Below are 7,500 nucleotides of genomic sequence, written 5' to 3'. Positions count from 1 at the left end.
AATACCAGGATATTAAGAGGATGAATGCATAAGGACAAAACCCGGAGAAAACATAAGATAGCTACAAATCAAGGAATGAAGGATTGCCATTGGATTTCTGGAAGTACTTTAAGCAGGAAACTTCCATAACAAAACTGCAGTTATTCCGGAGGATGGGAAAAAAATAAAAATCTCTAGAATTATTTACAGAATTCTTCATACACATCAGACAATGCACAAGTAGATCTTGGGTCTAGCGTCAACCTCTGATGGAAAGACACAAAGTTTTGTTAAGGCACTTCCCTATAATTTACTTTCCTTCACCTTCGTGAGGTCTCGTGGCCACCCCACCTGCAGCCACTGCTGATCCTGGGAAACGCCGGGGCTCTGGGCAAGAACACCAAAATCGCTCCCCACTTCTTTATACCTCACACTGCTCTCAGCAATTATTTGTTCCCAACAGAACAGAGTCCAGGCTAAGTTCCCTTCTCAGTTACTGTGATAGATACGTATCTGGCTTAATATCACTATTTGGATTAGATAAAGGAAGCTTGCTGCCCATCAGCATCTCCTGAACCACAGAAGAACTGCACAAACATAAAGAGGAAATCCTAATCAAATTTGGATTGGTAAAGAGCATTCCTGACAATCCACACAATACCAAGACCAATTCAATTTTATTGGTTGTTATTCAAAATAAAGGGCACTCACATCTATCCTTTGTGTATTAATAACCTCGCTCAAACTATAGGACTGTGGGGGTTTTGTAGATTGGGGTTTTTGATAGGGCTTGGTGTTCGCTTTATAACCAAGCTGAGTGTTCTCAGCAGTCACGAGCCCAGTAAGCAGCGCAAGCATTTGGTTAAGATTTTCAGTAGTAAATTCGCCTTTTAAATGAGAGTGCCATGGTCCTACATACAGCCAGGTTCACTCCTCCCCGTGCATGTATGCGGTGGTAAAATGAACTTATCCTAAAAGTGAGACTGCACTTCTGCCTCTTTATCACTCCTGCAACTTTCGCATTAATTTTTGTTCCCATATTCCTTCCTTTATTTTCAGAAACTTTTACAAAGTGCAGCAGGAGCTGCGCATGGAGGCCACTGTTTGTATTCCTGCTCTCTAAAAGCCTGCTTAAACGCTGCCTAAGGATTAGGCCAGGTTTCTTTATTTCCTTTCCTACTATTTCTTTATCATTAAGGCCAAGGAGTTTTTAGTGAGCAGAATACTGCTAATCGCTCACCCCAACCCCCATGGCTTTGTTTCTGTCAAAATAGCTCCTTTCAGCTGCAGCACAGAGAGAGCGAGCTGTCTCGGCAAATGAACTGTTCTTTCTCACCAGATGTGTAACCGTGTTTCGTCTTTCACTAGAGACAAGCTGGAGCCGACTCCTTCCGCTAGCTGGGCCCATGCTACATGTCTTACAACAACACAAATGTAAGCCCCTTCCTTTCCACACATGTTAAACTCATTTCCTAGTGAATTATTGGGAAAACACAACACTATCCTTACTGCTGTGCTCAGATGATGCAGTTTACTTTATGCTCTTCTGGCACCACGGCCACACGATGATTGGCTCTGTGTAATTTTCTGGCTGTGAAACTTTTGCTGAAAGTATCACAGATTTTTATTTTTTTTTAATTTGCCTCTAGCCTCAGCATACCAGGGTCTACAAACACCACAGAACAAATGTATTCCCCTTCTACATAACAAATGCTATTTACACTCTGGATTTTTTCCATCTCTGAGAAATAAGGAGGGTTCGTTCAGTAACAAAATAAAAACTAGGACTGAGCTGGCCGTATTCTGTTTCAACTAAGCTGACATGCCAACAAACTAGCAAGCTTTCTTCAGCTTAAAATGTTAATGAACCAAAACAGTTAACAGAAAAGTCAAATCACTGAATCTCGTAAAATCCAGAGTACCCCTCAGCCCATAAAATTCTCCAGCTTCAGATTTTTTTCTAAAACGCAGTTACATCTTTATTTTAATAGAGTATTAATAATGCCAGTATAATGTTGTATTATATATAGTTTTGACCACAAGCATTTTTGTGAGATTTGCTGTTAAGATAAACAAACAAGAGGAGCTTGTGTTCTGGCAGCTTGACCGAAGTGAATGGTTCTCATTTTCTTGGAGCGCGAGCCCTGGAAGCGCTGCCAAGCGCAGGTTAAGCTCCCCGAGATTTCACTTCCTGTAGCCCTGCTTGTCAATCACTTCCTGGCATCTGCGGTGACAATTTCCATCCTCGGAGCCGGGAATTTCCATCCCTCCCAGCCCGGCTCCCTCCACCACCCCTTCGCCCGGGGACCCCGAGTCCTCTCCGCGGCCACCGGCCCCCAGCAGGGCCCTGACGCTCCTGCGCCGCCGCTGCCTCTGCGCCCACCCCACTCAAATACCTCTGCTCTCCCTGCATAGATCATAAAAGAAGCTTTATTAAAGCTATTTCTACCACTTTGCTTCACAGGTTGTTTTTTTTAATTATCTGCTGTCTGAGAGTAATTATTTACTTCCTGTAAGCTTGCGTACCAGAACTCTGAGTTTGAAAGATTTTTCCATAACCTAATCCAATTCATCAAAGGCATCCTAACAAAATTACAGGCTCTGGCAGTATCTTTGCTTTTCACCTGATAAGGCTGCAACAGAAGCACAGGATGGTTTGTATCAGGGTACCTCCTGTAGTATAGTTTTTGACAGCTTTGCTTAAATCCCTTCCCCCTCTTTTCCTTTCTCACAAAAGCATGCTATTTCATTATTCCTTCCTACAGTAGTCATGCAATGCTTTTGGCTTCCTACAAATAATCAAGTATTATGCAGGAAAAAAAAAAAAAAAAAAGTGTTACAGAAGTCTCATCTAACACATTGGGGATTTGCTTGAGAACAATGGTTCGGAGATGCATGGGAGTGCACTCCTCCGCCAGCAACGCAGGTATTTACACAATTTCATTAACTGTGCTTCGCGCACTGATTAAGAGCAGGGATTAAGAGAGGACGATGTAAATGGCATGGCTGAGGTGGCCTGAGGAAAAGAAAGAGAAAGGAAAGGAGAGAAGGAAGAACGCGCAAAGTGCTGTTCCCAGAGCTTTGGAGAGCTCGGCGCTGCTAAATTACACACATTGCTTTCCTTTGCCATTTTCTCTTGCCACCCTGCACCCCGCACGCTGCACACGTGTGTGTCCGAGCAGCACACGCATGTGGTGCACGGTGTCCTCCCCTTCCTGGCGCTCACGGTGCTGTTTTGCTTCCTAAGAGCAGAGGTGTTCCCACCTGTGCGCTTGGAAAGCCAATCTGCCTACCTCTGTCCGCAAATGTATCCCTCACAGCAATGCCCATTAATCTACAATATACCACATTCTTAAGGAGGAAAAAAAAAAAAAAATCAATTCTGGGCTTCTGATAGAAATTTTTTAAGGAACTAGTTACCCAGGAAAGTCGTAATTTTTTCATATACTTTGCACTTGGTGGCACCAACAGGACAATGAGAGCAAAAGAGCAGCTGAGGTATTTTAAGGTCTGTTCCTCAGCAGTTGTGCGCACATCTTATAGGAAAATAAAAATTAAAAAAAAAAAAAAAGAGCCCAAACTGCTCTGTTTTCATTGCATTATGCAGATGAAATGACAAGTTGTCATTTAAGAAGTTAATAAACAGTCACCATTTTGCAGGTTATCCAAATGCTACTGAATAGAAAACCTTGGATCCCTAAATGATGTGTAATTAAAATTATTTAAAAAATCCTCCTTGACAGGCCAGGGCTTAGCCAAAATGTAAATGACATTAAAGAAGACAATGAATTTAATTTTATTTAATGTCCCTTTTTGCAGATCCTCATTTACATAGCATTTTTAACAAAAGCGTTGACCTTATAAATGCTGGCATTTGTACAGCTTCTGCAGAGTTGGATTTAATCATGCTTTCGCAAAGCCATAAGGGAAAAAGCTTTAAGTTCTCTGGTTGGATATGGAGTAGGAATAAAAACATTGGGACTGGTCAAATGTTTATCCTCCTTGCTTCTGAAAACAACCTGACAAGAAGATGTAAAGGTCTAGGGAATAACCCATTGCTGTTTGTAAGGCTTGGTAATAATCATACATAATCGTTTGGAAATATAGCTAATAAAAAATATAATGAGTGTTCAGCAAAATCGGCATTAGGCCCAAATTACATGATATTAATACTTGAACAGGTGCAGAAAGGCGCTTTAAATGAGGTAAATGAATAAAATGTCCCAGAGCACAACTGTGTGCACTGACAAAAAGTCAATCACATGAATAATTCAGTGCCTAGGACTGCCAGCAAAGGTCGGCTTTCGGTGACCTTTGTGACAGGAAGTGAAAGGAAACACTGTTGACTAAAAAAAAACTCCAATCAGTCTTCAGCTACCGCTCCACAATCACTTTAAAGGTGTAAACCTGGAGTATAAATGAATTAAAGCTCTTCCCCGGGAACCCCGTGTAAAAACCCCCTCGCGCGAGCGGTCGACTCCTTTGCTGAAAATCATCTGAAATTACAGACAGCGAAAGGTTAAGGGGGTGTCTCCCAGCAATGTCAATTATGTACAAAATCTGAGGTCAGCCGAAAAGTATTTTAAGAGCCTACAGGATTGAAATTTTGTAACAGCTGTTAAATATGACAAAACTTTTTATTCCCCCAAACTAAAGCTATTCCAAACTCCGTATGAAAGAAATGGGATAAACAGATGTCTGGCTTCCATACAGGAAAGTAGGACACACTTGGAATGATAAGTCTCCTAAACTCTATAGAATAATGCCAGATTTATTGGGGAGGGGGGCATTTACTGCCCACGGAGATGCCAGCTAGCAGTAGGACTGTGATAGGACCATCTGGAAAAGCAGTGCAGAGCATGCTACCGCAACACGCTGCAAGCACATCCAGCGCGCACGGGCAGACCTGCCACTGCCTCGCTAGTGAGCTGCCACTTCATGTTTGGATAGTAATGTAATCCTGCCTTCCCTGCTCCTCCACAATCACTCTTTTCAGTTTTCAACAGTTGGACACCGAGCCTTCACATACATTCAAGCCAAACAAGGAAAGGAAAAGGCAGGAGGATGTATCTTACCAGGAATTTCCATACCTTCTAATAAAATATATTCTGATGGCACAGAGGAATTATTTTAGCACACAGTGTGGTTTTGGTTTAGCAGTTACTGCGGCATCCTGTAATCATTTACAGCCATTGGAATGTATGGGTGAAATAGGATAGATTTATCTGTTCATAGTTGTGATATGTAGACAATGGGTGTTCCTAATGAGGAACATCTGCTTTTGTGTTTTCCCAGAAAACATTATTCCACTATGAAAATGATACTCCCATCCTTTTCAGCAACACCGCAAAGAAAATATGGGCCTTTTCCTTTCTTTTATTTGCTTTTCTTTGGGTCAATCTAATTTCCCAGGGACACTTTTTCTGTGGCATCTTTTTACTGACTGCACTGCAATTTATGGGGGGTTTGTTCTTTAATCCGCGAGTTACTGTGCTGTATGAATAGCCCTGATATGCTAGAAGATACTTAAACGTATACAGTAATAAAAGCGTATATACACTGCCATGCTTCGTGAGAAAAATCAAGTCGACATAAATAAAAATTCGGAGTGAATTAAAAGGTCAGGAAGGCACGCGACATATGAAACTGTTTTCAAGGCCTTTGATTTTGGTTTTGCATTTAAAGCCCATCGCAGGATTCAAACGTACAGTTACGTAAGTTTATTTAGAACATCCTCATTGCTGACAAATTATTATTCCTGAGGTGCAAAGAAAAAAAAAAAAAAGTTGTTTTTTTTTTTTCTTTCATTTCTTTTTTTTTGCCTTTTTTTTCCCAGTGTGATAAACAATTCAGACTATCACAGAGACTCCTAGTGTGGGCTGGAACAAATGGGTGGCCATAGATCTCAATTCAGGATTGAATTATTGGTTTGTATCCTGAGGACAAATATGCCTTATCTGGTCAAAAGCTGCTAAATGTATCCAAAGGACAAAAGGATCTAGTGAAGCATATTGTATATAATTCTTTTTTTAAGCCAACTAACCAAGCGGTAACACTTCTTATGGGAAACTGTAAATTGACCCACAGATTTGACGGGGGAATGTTGTTCTGTGATGCTCAAGAGGAAACACAAACCCGAAATTCAACACCGACATCAAATTTAGGTAACCAGCTATTAACACACGGATCGAGCAGACGTAAATTTGGGGAATTTAAAATGCACTTCAGTTGTTTCAAAGGACTACTGCTCTCACAGAGCTTTTTCGCATGTGTGCTTTCCTCCTGTATTTGCTGCACTTTGCTGGTAGTGAACATCACATTCAGTAGTTTTTTAAAAAACACGTCTTGAGGAGTATCTCACCGACCTCCTCGCTAAACCGCACGCAGTATGCAACAAAACCCTACTGGCATTTTGACATTATAAGCGACAACTCTCTTTAGAAGGCTAAAACGCACGCCATCCTCATAAATACAAAATCTTGAAAATTCCTAATGTAGAAGGTGATTAAAATTCCTATAAAATTGTCATATCTTTAAATTTAGAAGCACAGCAGATTTTTCATCAATAATTAAGATCTCTAAAGCATTTATGCTAGGCATAAATGGAGTTTCAATCTTCCTTATTCAAATAAACATGATAAACCCATTAACCAAATGTTTTCTGATTTTTTATATCTTCCCATGCTTCTGGAATACCAAATTATAACATACTCCTGGTATTTTGGGGAAGGTATGCAAGCACTGGCATGGCACAGCTTATTTCAATTTTGTGAGGATCGCCCCTCACAGAACTGATATAATTTAACTCCCGATGATTCCAGTACATCATTATGTGTATATCATTATAATCCCTAATAATTGAAAAATGTTATTGGGGCTGCATTTCATTTTGCATACGGACTATAAACACAAACCACTTGTAAATTTCTCTGTGTACGTTCAATAGGCACGCAACGATCACTCCAACCATATCTCTAAATTAAAGTCCGACCGAGCACATAATAGCAAAATATTATTCTAATTTTCCTTTCCAGTTAATTTTCATCACGTTCTGTTGTATTCACACTTTAATGCAATTCGCCGCTTACATCTGCAAAAGTCACACATATCTTGAAAACTCTGAACAATGAGCATGCCCCTAATCCAATAATAAAAACTGTAACGTGCTGTCTTTCATTTACTATTCCGCCAAGATTCCTCCACTTCCAAATATTTTTTCGCCAATAAAGCAGAAATAAATTCAGCTCACAAGGCAACAATCCAGTGCTATATGATTTCCATAGCTAAAACACTAAAGACAAATATAATTATATTGATTTTTGTACTTCGAGTTCTATAAAGTGTTGAACTTGTTCTCAATTGCCTGACACAATCCCAGAGTGATGGCAACAACTGGTCAGCCCTATTTGATTACTAATAAGAGAGATGTCCCTTCTGTCAGATACCTAACATTCTCCACTAAGCAAACAGCTATTTCAGCTAGTTAAACATTAGCATTGCTCTCCACTGGTGGTGCATATT

General features: G+C 40.4%; 1 protein-coding gene across 7 annotated transcripts in view; it reads right to left on the bottom strand.

The window, feature by feature from the left end:
• The window catches only part of EBF3 (EBF transcription factor 3), a gene marked incomplete at its 3' end in the record, with an annotated part of 116,425 nt that overhangs the window by 101,526 nt on the left and 7,399 nt on the right, over window positions 1-7,500 (bottom strand). The window lies entirely within an intron of this gene.

This window comes from Aythya marila, assembly GCF_965140915.1.
Source record: "Aythya marila genome assembly, chromosome: 7".
In the NCBI taxonomy this organism is placed as follows: domain Eukaryota; kingdom Metazoa; phylum Chordata; class Aves; order Anseriformes; family Anatidae; genus Aythya; species Aythya marila.
The sequence above is the reverse complement of the archived record's forward strand: the minus strand, read 5'-3'. Positions and strand labels throughout refer to the sequence as shown.